The sequence below is a fragment of the Schistocerca cancellata genome, chromosome 9, assembly GCF_023864275.1.
Source record: "Schistocerca cancellata isolate TAMUIC-IGC-003103 chromosome 9, iqSchCanc2.1, whole genome shotgun sequence".
Taxonomy (NCBI): Eukaryota; Metazoa; Arthropoda; class Insecta; order Orthoptera; family Acrididae; genus Schistocerca; species Schistocerca cancellata.
Window position 1 is genome coordinate 364,261,539 of NC_064634.1, and position 18,463 is coordinate 364,280,001.

Consider the following 18,463-nt stretch of genomic DNA (forward strand, 5'->3'; position numbering starts at 1 on the left):
CGTTAGCAGACAGAGGTCCAGCTCAGTTACCGGATAATTTCTCGGACGACTTTTTCAAAATTTGTAGTTCTTTCATCTGGCCTCCTTACACAGTCACTTCTTTGCAGTTTAACAATGAGATCACTTGACACAGTGACCACTCTGAGTTTTACTCCGATGTTCTCCATTCCAGCACAGCCAATAACAGTCCATATCATCGCTTCTTTAAACATGTGACACTTAAGTAGCTGGATCACTCCTAGTCACGAAAGTTTGACAAAGCACTGGCGGATTCGTATTTCGTTAACTGTCATGTTATGGTCGATTTCTTGTACGAGCGTCTTGAAAGTTCCACAGTTGATAACTAACGTCCCCACGCCAAAGGACGCAGCAGCTCGAAGGTGTGTCAGCTGGCGTTAACGCCGCAGCCTGAACTACCAACACTGACACGCTGACTATAAGACGGCTGATGTTTGCCGCTGATACTTCGCTAGTCGTGTTGCGCATACGCACAGTGCTCTGTCCTCTCCCCGTACCACTCGCACATCTGATCGCGGACGTCTCGTGGTGCGACCACAGGAGAGGTGTTTTCTTCCGATGAGCATCTGATGATGAAGGCGTGCGACGGTAAAAATTTACTAGGAAAGGAGCAGATTTTACGTGCCACCAGGCAAAGTTTGATGCGTCTGAGACGAAGAGTGACGGCAGAGGTTCTTGGAATGCCTTAAGACTCACCACGGTTTGGTACGGGAAGCCTGTGTGTAGGTGGGCAGAAGCATTCCGCAATCGAGCGAGTCTCTCGCGCCCACGCGCACCGGGCGGCGGATAACGAAGCGCGGGCTGGCGGTCTGCGAGCAGCTATCGCGGCACAGACCTGCGCGCCGCCGGGCAGCCATCCAATGAAAACCGCGGCCGCGCACACCAAACGCGACGACGCTCGCGCGCAACTTGCTGGCCCCGCGCGGCACCGGCACGCCGGGGCGGTGGTAGGAGTAGGCACGGGAGCGGGAGTAGGAGAGCAGGAGTAGCGAGGCGGCGGGGCAGGGCGGAGCGGAGCGGCAGGGAATTTTTAATAACAGCGCCGCCAGGGGAGGGGCGCCGGCGGAGGGGAAGGGGAGGGGCGGCGGCTGCGGGCCCCGGGCTCGCGCCGGCCCGCCTCCGGCGCCGTGATTGGTGAGTCCAATATCGCGCGCGTCGCCGCCATCAGCACATTGTCCGCACGTGCGACACCGCCGCTGCGCGGCGCGGCGACACGGTACACGTGTGCCCCGCGGAGCCGCCACCTGCGCTGGCCGCCCGCTAGTAAAGGACCCAAGTTAACAACAAAGTGGCAGCCCCCACAGCAGGTGGGCACGCCAATTTTATTTAGTTTCTCGTCATAAGGCCAAACGAACGCTGACGGATCAAGTTCAGCGTTGCCACCCTCACTATGCTCAAGAATATTCTGTCTCTACAACATTCTGCAGGACACACTGTTAACATTCAACGAAACTAATATCGATAAACATTTTTAAAAATTTCTTCTAAACTAATTAACGTCCCTAGTGTGCAGAACGAAAAACACCACATTTCTTTTTACAACTAAATTTATACATCCCTATCACCTTACGCTGTGTGGCGGAGGGTGCCTTTTACACCGCTCTAACTAAACATACGGCACATTTCTCTTCCAGTCGCGAATACTGCGCGGAAGAGCGATTGTAAACTCGAATACCTCTGAATGCTAATTAATTTAAACCCTCAGCTGCCGACATGTGTTGTTCATATACCTCGATGGGGACTGCTAAAAATGTGTGCCCCGACCGGGACTCGAACCCGGGATCTCCTGCTTACATAGCAGACGCTCTATCCATCTGAGCCACCGAGGACACAGATGAATAGCGCGACTGCAGGGACTTGCCCCTTGCAAGCTTCCCGTGAGACCCACATTCCCATCTGTCCACATTCTACATACGTAATGTATCTAATAGATATTTTCCCATCCACTCATTACTCGCGCACACTAAGGTGACGATTCCCGTAAGATTTCGGGTAAACTGTGCACATTCGCACAGACGATGGTCAATGGCTGGGTAGCGTTTAACTATATATATGAAGATAGTAACTGTTCTCGAAAGAACAGATACCATTGATGACCGTGCAGCTTCTCTAGAATAAATGATAATTAACTGAAACCCTCAGCTGCCGACAGGTGTTGTTTATATCAACAACACCTGTCGGCAGCTGAAGGTTTCAATTAATTATCATTTATTCTAGAGAAGCTGCACGGTCATCAATGGTATCTGTTCTTTCGAGAACAGTCACTATCTTATATATCGAATATCTCTAATTTCACCGTCATACTCTATTCGCGAGATGTTCAAAGCAAAAACAATATACTGGATGCGTCTTCTAGAAACGTATGCCTCGAAATTTAAACAATAAATCACACCGTGATGCGTAACGCCTCTCTTGTAGCACATCTGCCACTGGGATTGGTTGAACATCTTTGTGACTCTTTCGCGCTTACTAAACGCACCTCTCACGAAATGCGCTGTTCTTCTTCGATCTCGTCTATTTCCTCTATCAGTTTGATCTGGTACTGGTCCCAGACAGTTTTCTAAATTGCACATTTCGTGTGTGAACTACACTTCATCACGATTCTTCAAATGAACCTGTCCGATATCTAACCATCCTACAATTAATTTTACGTGATCGTTCCACTTAAAATAGCTTTGCATGCATATTCTTTTATACCTAACTATGAATATCCGTTAGCAACAATATGCTACGTCCTATCTGGTAGTGACTTTAGATTTCAGTTACAAACTTGGTTTTCGATATCGTACGATAGTTTTCTGTAGGAGTATTCGACAGCGCGAATTTGTATTAACTACAGCGGAAGTATAGAAATTTTGAGATAAAATGTTAGTCCAAGCATGCGCCCAATATTTATTTGTAGTGGAAAACAGCTGCTTGCAGTTGATGTAAGATGTACTTCAGACGCACAGGCGTGCATGCTACTGTGTCTTATTCTATAATACAACTCCGATGTTCGCTGCCGTTAGGGAATTGGCAGGATGAAGATCTTCAGAGAGATAATGAGATGCGCTATTACAATCATAACAGAAATTTTTTTCAGCCCACCCGAAAATGTGATAACAATCCATTAGGAACCTAACAAACTGCTGGAAGAAGGGCAATGCTATTATCATGCTACTGGGTAAATTCGCAGAACCGCTACCACCACAATTATTCTACCTCAATCGTGTAACTCGCTTAGCGAGTATAAAACTAAGATAGATCTACCACTCGTATTGAGGTTTAACGACGCTAGTGTTTCCTTCGCTCAGTACACGAATGAGATGGGAGTGGATAATTAGTAGCACACCACGTATTGTACATTGGTTTACGGAGTACTTGTGTCAACGCAGGTCACGTATAACCCAAAGCTCTTCCCGATAATAGAATAACGCTGCGCCCCTTCTTTTCTGATAGCAGATGTAAATTACAATGCAACATATGACTAGCATTCGCGACCCTGGCGTCTGTTTGTTTGAGGCCGCAATTTGAAGCAGTCCGCCCCCGTAATACAAATAATTAAAATAATCTCGCGTATCTTTATATTTCCTGAATACGCCGACAGGTACACAGATACGAAATATGAGCAGTACTGAATCTTACGCCCTATACCACGTGCATGAACGTTTCTTTTAAGCTCGGTTTGGATTCAGGAGGAGATTAAAAACAAGAGAGGCGTTTCGAGCACTGAAGCTTCTTATCACAAAGTAATTACAGAAAAACAAATCTACTTATGTTGTCTCTGTGGACCTGGAAAAGGCATCTGATAATGTTATATGGCAAAAGACTTCGGAGAACAGGTCTAAAATAGAAAAAATGCTGATGATACCCAGCTTCTAGAGAAAGAACTGGCTCTTATTACGACTTTTCAAAAAGAATGAGCAGCAAAAATTACAATAGGTGTGAGATAAGGAAGTGTTTTCGCTCGTCTTACATTCAATCCAGGAAGCTATGGACCAAGTTCGCGAAACTACTGGAGATCAAAATTAATGACAGAAAATAGTCACTCTGCGATACGCAGATGATATTGCTGTGGTCATGGAGACGAAAGATGATCTAGAGAAGGTCCTCAGCAAAATGGAAAGGATTTGCTGTAAACATTATGGAATTTGAATAAACAAGAGAAAGACTAAAGGAATGGTACGCAGTACTGAAAAAGAATATGAACCCTACACACACACACACACACACACACACACACACACACACACACACACAAACACAAACACACAAATCCGCATGCTACTGCTGCTGCTGCTGCTGATGATGATGCATGTGAAGAACCCCATATATGGAATTCTAACTGCAAAGTGATGCAATCATGGCATTTATTCTGTTTCAACAAATTTCCTGGGGCATATACATATCTCTTATGCACATGTAAATGACCAGAATATGGAAGAAGTAGAAGCTGTTCTGTAGAGTCTGGATTTTAGTCCTACACAAGCACACGAAGAATTTTAATCAATGATTATAAATTGTCTGGTATGTTTATGTTTAAGTGATAATGTAAGAAATATTTCTTTCGCTATTCTTCTCCGCCAGTAAGACAGCAAACATGGACAAATTTATCAATTGTGATACCAAAACTTGTGACACACTGATGTCCTACTTATCGTGAGCAGTCGTCTTAATCATCAAAGCCACTTGAACACGCCTGCGGCACCATCTAAAACTTCCAGTGTCACTGGCCTTTTCTAACTATTATTTACGGACGCCACGGCCAATGAAGCACATGACAATAGTAGTACTGGGGATGAGATCTAAGAAGCTTGATTTAAGTGTTTACATATATGTCTGTGGACAATTTTAAGTTTATATTTCTATTTGAACTGCGTAGATAATCTATCAGATCGGATTTCTAGTACATGATGCGCCCTGATGGCTAGTAAGAAGCAACTCTTTGCGAAGCTAATGCCGAAGAATGTGTAATGTGTCACGACAAATGTGGAATACCATGAATTGTCTCGTTTCCTTCGGTCAATATATGAATACTCAATTACTACGAAGTGGCACGAACACAAGTGTCAGTTCCTCAAACAGTCAGATGACACACCTCAACCATCTTCCTTAATGTCTTTAAATTGATTATTTTCGTTGTGATATTATCAAAAATTAATTGTTTTCGTTGTTACATTAGTTTATGCCTTCAAAGTAAATTTTACACATCTCACAGGTGCATTCACGATCACAAAACACTCCTCACATTATCATTTTGAGTTAAACATGCTGCGCGTCTATAATTTTGGTGTGGTGGATTTGTCCCCTAGGTGAAATGAATTTAATGTCTGTATTTATGTTTATGCAATTCGCTCTCCTCAAGCTTTTTAATAAAATCTTATAAATCACTTCAACTCGTCGGCCGCGATGGCACTCTGACACTACGCTTGCGCCTGGTCTGAATGTTCTTATGCTGAAGCCGGAATTCGTAATTTGCATTCCACAGACTAATGGGTTGATTATGTTCAAGCAAGTATTGATGACACGAAAGCGAGAAGTAACAATAATATGTGGTGTTCATCCGTGATCGTTAGGAGTTTGGCATTTTAACTGCGCCATCACAAAACATATTTTCGTCACTGAAATTTGTCATAAACAATCCATTACAATTTTAGAAGAATAGTGATGTCCATACCAACAACACCAGAAGGAAAAATGACATTTATTATTCTTTATTAAAACCGTCAGTGCCTCAGAAGGGAGACCAATACGCAGCAACTAATTTTTTTTTTATTATTTGTCTAATAACCATGAATATCTGACAGGTAGCTAAACAACTTTTAAACCTACCTTAAAATCATTTCTTCTGGACCACTCCTTTTATTCTATCTACATCTACATCACACGTAAAGTGCCTGTCAGATGATTCATCGAACCACTTTCACAATAATTCTCTATTATTCAACTCTCGAACAGCGCACAGAAAAAACGACCACCTATATTCTTCCACGCGAGCTCTGATTTCCCCTTATTTTATTATGATGATCGTTTCTCCCATTGTTTGTCGGTGTCACTAAAATATTTTCGCATTCAGGAGAGAAAATTTGTGGTTGAAATTTCGTGAGAAGATTCACCCCAACGAAAAACGCCTTTGTTTTAATTATGTCCACCCCAAATCCTGTATCATGTTCGTGACACTTTCTCCCTATTTCGCGATACTACAAAACGTGCTGCTCTTCTTTGAACTTTCTCGATGTAGTCCGTTAATGCCATCTGGTGAGAATCCCAGATCACGCAGCAGTACTTCAAAAGAGGGGGGGACAAGCGTAGTGCGGGCAGTCTGTTTAGTAAACCTGTTGCTTTTTGTAAGTATTTTGCCAATAAATCGCAGTCTTTGGTTTGCCTTCCCCCACAACGTTTTCGATGTGTTCTTTCCAATTTAAATTGTTCGTCATTGTAATTCCGAGGTATTTACTTGAATTTATTGCTTTTAGCTTTGACTGATTCATCGTGTAACGAAGTTTAACGGATTTCGTTTAGCACTCATTTGGATGACCTCACACTTTTCATTATTTACGGTCAATTGCCAAGTTTCACACCACACAGATATCGTTTCTAAATCGTTTTGCAATTATTTTGATCAATATACTAGACGATAAACGATAGCGTCCCGCAAACAACTTAAGGCGGCTGCTCAGACTGTCTCCTAAATCGTTTATATAGGTAAGGCACAGCAGACTGCCTATAACACTACCCTGGGGACCGCCAGAAATCATTTATGTTTTACTCGATGACTTTCCGTCAATTACTACGAACTGTGACGTCTCTGACAGGAAATCACGAGTCCAGTAACGTAATTGAGATGTTATTCCACAAGCACACAATTTCACAACAAACCGGTTGTGTGGTAAAGAGACACAAAAATTACATTCCGTAGTTTCAGTGAAGCAGTTCAGTTTTTTATTTATAAGGTTAAAGTGTCAAAACCTTTTGGGAATCTAGAAATACGAAATCAGTTTGAAATCCTTTGTCAGCAGCACTCAACACTTTGTGCGAGTGAAGAGCTAGTTGTGTTTCAGAGGAACAATGTTTTCTAAATCCGTGTTGAGTGTGTTTTAATGCCGCGCGGTTAGAGGCGACATGTCATGGATCGCGCGACCCCTCCCGCCATAGGTTCGAGTCCTCCCTCGGGCATGGGTGTGTGTGCGTTGTTCGTAGCGTATATTAGTTTAAGTAGTGTGTAAGTCTAGGGACCGATGACCTCAGCAGTTTGGTCCTTAGAAATTCACATACATTTGAACATTTTTTGTGTCAATAGACCGTTCTCTTCCAGGTAATCCATAATGTTCGAACACAGTGTATGTTCCAAAATCCTGCTGCATATCGACGATGTTCATATGGGTCTGTAACTTAGTGGATTACCTTTCTTGAATATTGGTGTGACCTGGCCAACTTTCCAGTCTTTGGGTACGGATCTTTCGACAAGCGAGCAACTTCAAAAATGGCTCTGAGCACTATGGGACTCAACTGCTGTGGTCATAAGTCCCCAAGAACTTAGAACTACTTAAACCTAACTAACCTAAGGACATCACACACATCCATGCCCGAGGCAGGATTCGAACCTGCGACCGTAGCGGTCGTGCGGTTCCAGACTGTAGCGCCTTTAACCGCGAGCAACTGTTTATGATTGTTGATTATGTAGCTGTTGCATCAGAATACTCTGAAAGGAACCTAATTGGTATAGTCTGGACCGGAAGACTTGCTTTTATTAAGTGTTTTACGTTGCTTCACTACTCCAAGGATATTTGCTTCTAAGTTACTCATGTTTGCAGACATTTTTATTTAAATACTGGTAGCTTGGAAAAACCACACCTTAATTTTAAGTGTGGTTGCATGAGCAGGACTAGAAAAATAATATGTCCATAGAGTTATATCCCGCAAACTGAGTCTTGCCACAGCGTTTCGATATATGAATCTTTCGGATAATCTACAACAAGTAACTAACTAACCAACCATATTTTAATACAACATGATCTGTTGTATTCTTGATACGTTCCTAAAGTTACAACTACCTGTCATAATTCCACATCCACTTCTATACTCCTCAAGCCATCTTACGGTGTGTGGCGGAGTGCACTTTGCATAACATTGTCACTTTCTCTTCTTCCTGTTTCATTCGCACATAGTTCGCGGGAAGAACGATTGCTGTGGTTCGAAACACACTAATTTTATGTTCATGGTCTTTTCTTGCTTGACTCTTCTAGGCACCAAAGCCCTCGGAATTTTAACGGTAGGCCATACCATGATGCAGAACGCCTCTCCTGCAATGTCTGCCATTGGAGTTTGATGCTTTCGCGCTAACTGAACCTTTAACGAAACGCGCTGCTCTTCTTTGGATCTTTTCTATTTCCCTCATCAATCTTATCCGGTGCGGATCCCAAACTGACGAGCGTTATTCAAGCATTGGTTGAACGAGTGTTTTGTAATCTACCGCCTTTGTGAGAGGACTACATTTCCTGAGGATTCTTCTAATAACGCTCAGTCTGGCAACTGTCATCACGATTAATTTTAAGTGGTCGTTCGCCTTCAAATCGCTCCACAGGCATATTCTTAAGTATTTTATGGGAGTAACTGTTTCCAGTGATTGTTCTGCAATCGTTTAATCATTCAATAAAGGTTCTTGCTGTCTGTGTATTCTCAATATTTCCTACCGAAATCACTGAAACCGATTTTGCAAAATCTTCTACAGAACACTTCCGCAAATGGGGAAGTCAAATCCAGTTGTTACAATCTGTCGATGCATATTGCGTACTGTCAAATATCTATAACGTAGTTCGTTTGTCAATTGTACGTTAATTCATCAAAATACTGAATCATGTTAACGTCCTACATTTCTCAACGTAATAACCATTACACAGCGTACATGTAAATAAATATAAATTGATGGCACCACTAATTTTGCACCGAACGTCATTTATGTCGTGTGTGATACACAAACAGGGGTCAGATCACGAAGCGAAGATTCTACTGGATGGAGGTCGAAGAACAGCTGGCAGTTTTCAGTAATTACGTAAGTTACCTCTATTAATGTAAACGAAATAGAGAACGTCAGATATAAAGCTGCTGCTGGCACGACAGAGTAGGATGCAAGTATAATTATGAGGAAAAACAGGAAGATCGCCATGTTTAGCACTTGCAGATATTAACAACGCTCTACCGTACCAGTGAGATTACGCATTCATGCCAAAATTACGAGATTAGTCGTGCACGTTGTAATAATGACTTAAATAATAGTAGCTATCGAGCACCTGTAACGCAAAAATAGACCACAATCGTAATATTGCCACTGTTCACTACTTTTAGCCATAAAGTATTATTGCGGATATCCATATCCGTGCTCGCATTTATCAGCAAAGTCAACATATCTGTGGAGAGTGGACAATACATTCCCATCCTCACTGAGCTTTAAATCCATAAAGTAGGGTCTTAGAATGTATTCTGAACTCAAATGTAATAAGGTATCCCTAACAGATTACCCCCTCCATACCAACCAGCGTGGATTCTGAAAACAACGAGGCCTCGATCATGTGAAACCCAACTTGCACTTTTCTCACATGTCATCTTGAAAGCAGTGGATCAAGGCAGTCCAGTAGATGCAATGCTTCTTGACTTTGGAAAAGCATTTAACGCAATACCAAGCATAACGCTTTTTATCGAAGTACGATCGTATGGGGTATTACGCGAAATATGTATCTGAATTGAGAATTTCTTGGTGGGGAAGTGTATTGGGATCCTTGCTGTTTATGCTGTAATGTTAATGACCATGCAGACAACATTATAGCACCCTCACATTGTTCACTAATGACGCAGTTATCTGCAATGGAACACTGTCTGAAGAAAGCTGTACAAATATTCAGTCGATCCTAATAAGACTTCCAAGTGGTACAAAGATGGCAACTTGCTGTAAATGTTCAGAAATGTGAAATTGTGCACCTTACATAACTAGGAAATCAATGAGTCACAGCCGGAATGTATCAATAGAATATACATGAACAGAATGGTCAAACCAGCACAAATAGCTGATACAACTGAAAGTACCCCGTGCCATGCACTTCACAGTAGCTTGCAGAGTGTGGGTCTAGAAGCAAACCTTCATCGATCGTTTGTCGTCAGTCAGAGCATAGACTACAGTACTTGCAAAAATCCGTCGAATATCACGCAGATATCTGCTATCACCTCCCTCGAGCACAAGTATTTGGTAAAATGTTTCTCAAAAACAGGGGAAGTCATTAATGATCTGATCGCTCACGTATCCGGTCATTAACTATGAAAGTAGCGGCTGTAAGCGTCGCATCGATTGTGGACAAGGAAACGCGAGGCGCAGCAGTTGAAGTCTAGCTTCAGTAAAAACCAAGAGCGCTAATGCGAGGTATAGTAACTGTAAAATAACTAAACACGAGCCAGTAAATTCAGGTCGTGTAATTAATATTTTTGTTAATTTATTGCCAACATTAACAGTGGTGTTAAACGACCCGAAAGAAGCACACACGGTTCAGTGAAATTCTCAAAGGTCATATATTCTAGATAGCTGAGTATTTCTTTTGCCGAAGTTGCCCTACAACAACGAGGGGCAGTCAAACGAAAGCGTGACAGATGGAAAAAAAAGTAAAATGTTTATTTCACCATAGCTGTTAATACATTTATCAGTGCGAGTCAAGAAGGTCAGTGCCTTCATGGAAAAATGTTTGTCGTTGCCATGATTGTACCGAGGCGTGCACCACTTCGTCCGAAACATGTGAGCGGGCCCATATGTTGCCAAGGTCGTTTCGACTGCGCTGCGTTAAGTTTCGCTCAGCAGCTCTTACACATCCTTCACACGGTTCCGATCTCTCCCCATGCGATTTCCATATTTTTGAAGCCCAGAATAAAGATGTTCGTGGCCGTGCATTTGCTTCGGTCGAAGACTAGCACACCTGGGTAAGATCGTGGTTCCATAGGCCACCGCAAACATTTTTCCATGAAGGCATTGACCCTCTTGTCCCACAGTGAGATAGCTGTATTAACTGTGGTGGCGATTACTTTTGAAATAATAAATGGTTTACCTACTTCTTTTCCATCTGTCTCGTATTCGTTTGATTGCCCCTTATATCACTCCTCCGACGCCATGCGCTTTAGCGGAGTTGCCACAACTCTTCGAAATCGCCTCGCAAGAGTTTAGAGAAATGGGAAATTCACTATTTATACGAAGATCCTCTTATTATAGGCTTGTCTCCTAATCGCTTTGTTGTGCGCATCGGAAACTGACTACTTTTCCTAAACAAGAGCGCCACATAAAAGAGAGCCGCAGATTTATGCGGTGCTTGTGGTTCATCGGATAGATCAGAACTGGCTGAACTCTTGTGTTCCATCTGTCGTGGGTTTCTTGAAAAGGCATCCTAATATTATGTGAAATTTCTGGACACAGTCCTCAGTGAATTAAGAGCGTACCTATAACCACGCAGTGGAAAATTTAGATCTGGTGTTTTCCCGCTGTGGCATCGCTAGAAAGAGACTTCGGACCAGGAATCAACCGGACAACACGTGCAGTACGAAGTCAAACGCCCACTTCGACGTGTCGGTATCAAGCTGGAGAATAACCAAAACGAAGGAAGGTATCGCTTGCAGGACAAACTCCAGTTTACCCTAAACGATACATGACGAAATGGACATACACGTTCCAGTACAAATATGGAGCGAATTTTATTCCGACGTTAAGAACTTATACTAATTATTTTTATTTTTTGTCCTGTTTAGTTGCAGTAATGTAGCTAGTATCATTGACGAGCCAGAACATAATGACCCTGTCCAGCGCGAGATCGAAGGCCGCCTGGTAACGTTGCGGGCACGTAACACTGTAAAGAAAATAAAAAAGCGGAGTAGAGGTGAATGGAGATTCATTCTAGCAACAATAATGGCCGCTAAAGGAGAAATCCACTGACGTTGCGGCTTTAAGAAAGAGTAGATTATTATGGCCCGGCGTCTGGAAACGGACATCTCGGAAATTGCGAAGCTTTTCGGCAGTTCGCGTGCTACTGTCGTGAGCATCTATGGAGAATGTTGAAGGACGATGACGCCACGATTAGACGCTAAGATGTTGGAGGTCCACGCCTCATCACACAATGTACAGGTCGGAGGCTTGCCCGCTCTGTGAAGTAGGATAGACGCTGATCTGTTGCAAATCTGAAACTGAGTACACTGCTGGGTGAAGTAAAAGTTTTCCAAGTACATCGTTCGGCAGACATTGTTGTACGTGTGGCTCTGCAGCAAACGAGCCCTAAGTGATCACCCGTTGAGGCAACAGCATCATCGACTAAGAGTGCCGTAAGTATTGGATCACTGTTATTGGACCGTGGATCAACAGGCACCTTTCGCCTGGTAGGACAGTCAAGTTTCTTGTTACACGAGATATAGTCATGTCCGGATGTGGTGCCATCCACGGCAACGGCTGCTCGAGAAATGCCTCACGCCACGAATGAAGGCCGGTGTGGAAAATATTGCACCATGGGAGACATTCACCTCACGTTTAATGTCTTTCCCGACGGCGACAGCATCTTCCTGGAGGATAACTGTCCACGTCACAAACCTCAATCGTACTACAGTGGCTTGATTAACATGACAGTGAACTCACATTGATCCAATATTTGTTTAGTCGACCTGTATTAACACGGACAATAAAACATCAGTATTCCAGCAGCGACTAACTAGCGCTGCATGGTGGTAGTGGTAAGCGCGGGCTAGGGCGGCACGCGAGTTGCTACATTACTGGTTATTTTGTCTATTTTACTGTACCTTTTAATACGTATCAATAAAACGAATCGCCGTGAAAAATTACTGAGTGAACTTCAAAATAATTCTTCATTGAGAAAATTTTCAAGTCTTTATACGTTTTTATAGCAGTCGCTCCTTCCATAACCCATCGATCAGCAATGTGCACAGAGGTAACTAATTCCTACTATTAAAATTGCATTCTGCTACGCTTCTAGCACTGTTTTGCACAATACAGCTCTTGATACGGCAATGTTTCATGAGGGCCTCTCATCTAACATTACCTTCTTCTTCTTCTTCTTCTTCTTCTTCTTCTTCTTCTTCTTCAAGGAGTAGACGACTGTTCTTTATTTTCGTCGCTTCTATATTGTTTTAAAAATATTCAGTTTTATCGGCATATCATTATTTTTAAACCTGTCGGCTCTCGTGCAATTTTTCACGTATCTCAGTACTCTCATTTCTGATGCCTGTATCTTACCAAGATATTTAGTACCCGATACCCAAGAATCAGAGCCATAGAGAAAAACTGGCACCGTCATCACTTTATGCAATTTCATTCGTGTTTTCGTAGATAATGTTCTTCGGATTGTACCACATACGGTCGGGTACTTACTGAATTTGTGAACTATACCATGGCCAATTCGTGACAGCCAAGGTGTTGCAACTGAGACACTTGTTCAACACATCTATTATCTAGAGTTACTTTCACCTGTAGTGGCATCTAGTGCTGCGTTTTGCAACTGGACAAGTTAACCTGTTAAGAAGAATCCGCTCTATGTCGGGAACTCCTGTAGCTGTGTTTGGGTGCCTCCAGGTATATCACCGGATCCATTTACAGTGTGCGTTTTAGCGTGGCAACCGCTGCAGTGAGCGGAAATTCATTGTTTCTTGTCATTTAATGTGATCAAAGAATTTTTCCGTCAGATACAGTGTATTCTGGTGTATCATTTCAGTGAAAATAGGGAAGGGCAGTGAGTCCTCTCGCACTATACATTCCTAACTTTAGTGCGCAGACGCAGGAAAAAGAGGCCTGCAAATGAACAGTTGCGTACAGCATTCTTTGACGTATTATTTTAATTCCTGGACTTGCTGTGAGCGTCCACTCCCTATTCATATTATCTATGTAAATACTCGTATTTTAAGAAAATGTAGGGAATAATTTATAGGGTTGACATGTTCCGTGACTGATGCAGATGCCTATTATTTGCGTACCACGATAAAATCCTTTTATGACATCAACAAAATACGAAGGATCTTCTTGTGCCACCGATACTTGCCTCACACAGTCAAAGAAAAACTAAGTTCTCCAACAATTTCAAAAGAACAATTTCAAATATTTACAGAAAATTGCGAAAAAAAATATAAAAAATAAAAACATCGGCAATCGATATTGCCATTTCGATATCGATATAGTGGGAAAATAATATATCGCCGATATTTATCGATACTTTTCGGAAAAATATTGATACATCGATATTTCATAGACAGCTCTAGTCGCAACCACAAGTAAGGGTCAGTCGCTGCCCGACACAGCAGTGAGTGAAAGAGGTCTGTCTAGATGCCCTAAGTATGTCTCATTCATCAGAGTGCGGTTTTGCTCCCCGGCTCTGCAACCATTGCTAAAGACGACCTTTTCGTCTTAGTCATATCCAGCAGCACAAACTGTATTAGCAGTCAGAACCTTATCGAAGTTTTTCAAATAACTTCCGGGAATTCAGCCAGGTAACACTTTCAGCGACCGCCGATATTTCGGCGGGAGAACACCCCGCCATTTTCAAGGCAAACTGCAACGGACAGGCGACGTACATGCAAATATAAAACCTCGGTTCTCGGACTAATGCAGGAAAGATAACACAAACATTGAACACTAGTGCCACCAAAGATGACCAAGTCAGAGCTATCGATAATGGGACTACGAACTCGCAGGTGAGGTAGCATTGACTCTGTCCCCCTGTTTTTTGACACGGGAGAGAGTCGTACTGCACACCGAGTTTAAACAAAAACCTCTATCCCTGTTAACGAGGTTGCTCGCTAATTTAATCTTAACTGCCTCCTAAAGGCAATGTTGGACGTGCATGCCAATGTCTCGGTGTTATTATACAGGGTGGTACAAAAAGGTACGGCCAAACTTTCAGGAAACATTCCTCACACACAAAGAACGAAAATATGTTATGTGGACATGTGTCCGGAAACGCTTACTTTACATGTTAGAGCTCATTTTATTAATTCTCTTCAAATCACATTAATCATGGAATGGAAACACACAGCAACAGAACGTACCAGCGTGACTTCAAACACTTTGTTACAGGAAATGTTCAAAATGTCCTCCGTTAGCTAGGATACATGCATCCACCCTCCGTCGCATGGAATCCCTGATGCGCTGATGTAGCCCTGGAAAAAGGCGTATTGTATTACAGCCGTCCACAATACGAGCACGAAGAGTCTCTACCTTTGGAACCGAGGTTGCGTAGACAAGAGCTTTCAAATGTCCCCATAAATGAAAGTCAAGAGGGTTGAGGTCAGGAGAGCGTGGAGGCCATGGAATTGGTCCGCCTCTACCAATCCATCGGTCACCGAATCTGTTGTTGAGAAGAGTACGAACACTTCGACTGAAATGTGCAGGAGCTCCATCGTACATGAACCACATGTTGTGTCGTACTTGTAAAGGCACATGTTCTAGCAGCACAGGTAGAGTATCCCGTATGAAATCATGATAACGTGCTCCATTGAGCGTAGGTGGAAGAACAAACTAAAATGAGCTCTAACGTGGAAATTAAGCGTTTCCGGACACATGTCCACATAACATCTTTTCTTTATTTGTGTGTGAGGAATGTTTCCTGAAAGTTTGGCCGTACCTTTTTGTAACACCCTGTATAACATGGGGTGACCAGTATCCAAGCAGTGTTCGGCAAGAGCACATCTATTTGGCTGCTGTAATCGTGTGTGCCGTTTATGCTCAGTATATCGGACCTCCACGGTCCTGATAGTTTGACCAGTATATGCCATGCCGCAGCTACAAGGAATGCGATATACACCCGCCTTACGCAGACCAAGATCATCCTTAACAGAACTCAGAAGCGCTCTAACTTTAGATGGAGGTCGGAAAACACATTTCACATAGTATTTCCGTAAAATACGACCGATCTTGTTGGAAGAGTTTTCTACGAAAGGCAAAAAGGCAGTAGACTTAGGTGTAGACTCAGAATTATCATCTATCACCCGATGTACAGTTGCTTGATAGTGCAGCGCATGTTCGATCTTTCACTATAACCATTTTGACGAAACGTATCTTCAAGATGGGGCAGGTCAGCTGGCAAAGTCTCAGTGTCTCAGCATCAGTCCGAGAACCGAGGTTTTAAATTTGCATGTACGTCGCCTGTCCATTGCAGTTTGCGTTGGAAATGGCCGGGTGTTCTCCCGCCGAAATATCGGCGGTCGCTGAAAGTGTTACCTGGCTGAATTTCCGGAAGTTATTTGAAAGTTGTATACGCCAGGAGAAACTCAGGTCTCTTATCGAAGTTTATAATCATCTGTACACTGGGATGAAAGTTTCATTCTGTATTATATCAAGCGATAAAATTCATATGTTCAGCAGCATTAACACAGACATTTCTGTGGACATGGATTGATTCCCCGTTAAGTATTTCAGACTGTTCAAGTTATAATAAATATCTTCTCCAGAAGCAAATATAGGCTTGCCAGGACCCACTACAGTGCCATCTCGGGTGGCTCAAGTGTTTTTTCGTTCGGCGTTACAGTTTTTGTAATCAATGAATGCGAGGTGTGATACAAGGTGCAATCATCTTCTTCTTTCAATCAGTATTTCCAATTAAAATACGTTGTCTACGTATGATCGACTGTTCATTAACGCAGCTTGTTCATTAAGTAACAGTAAAATATATTTTATAACTTGGATATGGAGAAGTGTAAATCACGCTGTAGCATTTCTCCAAGAGGAAGCTTAGTGGTGGTATAAAAAGAATGAGCGCAACGGATGAACAGTTCAGCATGGCTTCCATTGTTCATTTTCCACATCGGCGGCTAGCCCAAACTACTGCGAAATAACACAGCTGATGCACAGAAAATGTGCAAGATTTTACGCGTTGCACAATGGGAAACGAGCCCTCGCACTCGCTAACTACAGCCTGGGAGCCGTGTCAAGGACTACCAGCTCTCTCTGCAGCTGTAGGTTCGCAACCGCTCACAAATCACGACAGGCGGAATCGCCATCAAAACTGCCAAAGGAAATTTATGAGTTTACTGTGACCAGTCTATAGTCCCTTGTAATCTGCGTAAATATATCGAATTTTTTTGAACGCGAGTTGCTGGCGGTCGTTTCAACAAATTTCACGAAACCTACACAGATCTTTTTTGCGATTCTCATTTGCAATTGATTTCAGTTCTATAGTAAGCCCCAAGAAATCGTGAGTCCAAGAGAGCTAAAGGGAGGGAGATATAAAGAGCAGGTGGGGGCTGTTCTTACGCTCTTGACTGGAGCGTGTGTATATAGCGATACTGCATTCAACGTAATGTCTGTAAAGTTCGCATCAGATGAGGAGTGATCGGATGACAATCCCGATTGAAAGGATCAACCGATATTAAAATATGAGTCATGAAATGTTGAAGATGTAACTACCTGACTTACGCGATATGGCCTACATCAATGTTATATACTCCAAAAGCAAACTCTGCTCCATTCGCAAGGAACGCAAACTACACTCTCTTAACTTATTCCCTACAAAACGTATGCGAAGAAGGTAGTAGAATTTTTTTCAGTTTATCTCAATTGCGGACTGTCACAAATTTACAAAAAAAGAATTCGAAATTTATTCGCTGCGTATCACAAGCGGGCGCCTTAAGCACTTCGCCGTGGACGCTCCTCGAACCGACCCAAAGCTGCACATGTCACACTTTATACATACGTATCATATATTTATTCATCACCTACTGCTCGCCAACATTATTAATTGTATTCTCTCACCGGGAGAATGAGACTACGAGAAATCGAGAGCACTGTTTTTTATCGTCGTATACGCGTCTAGTCTTGCAAAACACTCAGGTGACAAAAAGTCATTGGATACCTCCTAATATTGTGTCGGGCCCCCTTTCGACCAACGTGGTGCAACAACTCGTCGTGGCATGGACTCAACAAGTCGTCGTGAGTCCCCTGCAGAAATACGAAGGTATGCTGCCTCTATAGCGGTCCACAGTTGCGAAAGTGTTGTCGGTGCAGGATTTTGTGCACGAACTGACATGTCGATTATGTTCAGTAAATGTTCGATGGGATTCAGGTCGTGCGATCTGGGTGGCCATATCATTCGCTCAAATTGTCCAGAATGTTCTTCAAACCAATCGTGAACAATTGTGGTCCGCTGGCATGGCGCATTGTCGCCCGTAAAAATCCCATAGTTGCTTGGGAACATGCAGTCCATGAATGGCTACAAATGGTATTAAGTAACCGGTCCGCCCCCGGTAGCTGAGTGGTCAGCGCGACGGTTCAAAATGGTTCAAATGGCTCTGAGCACTATGGGACTTAACAGCTGTGGTCATCAGTCCCCTAGAACTTAGAACTACTTAAACCTAACTAACCTAAGGACATCACACAACACCCAGCCATCACGAGGCAGAGAAAATCCCTGACCCCGCCGGGAATCGAATCCGGGAACCCGGGCGTGGGAAG

The 18,463-nt window shown here is 43.0% G+C and overlaps 1 protein-coding gene and 1 non-coding gene across 3 annotated transcripts in view; both read right to left on the minus strand.

The window, feature by feature from the left end:
- Window positions 1–18,463, minus strand: part of LOC126100552 (homeobox protein PKNOX1-like) — a 717,569-nt gene that overhangs the window by 526,820 nt on the left and 172,286 nt on the right. Inside the window, exon 1 of one of the 2 annotated variants that reach the window (XM_049911171.1) lies at window positions 715–861. The exons of the other annotated variant lie outside the window; for it this stretch is intronic. The gene's annotated coding sequence lies outside the window, so the exon portion shown is untranslated. Of the gene's footprint in view, window positions 1–714; window positions 862–18,463 lie in introns of those variants that run through there. 2 annotated transcript variants of the gene reach the window in all.
- On the minus strand, window positions 1,774–1,847 carry Trnat-ugu (transfer RNA threonine (anticodon UGU)). Its single transcript has one exon. It is a non-coding gene; the product is annotated as a tRNA-Thr (tRNA).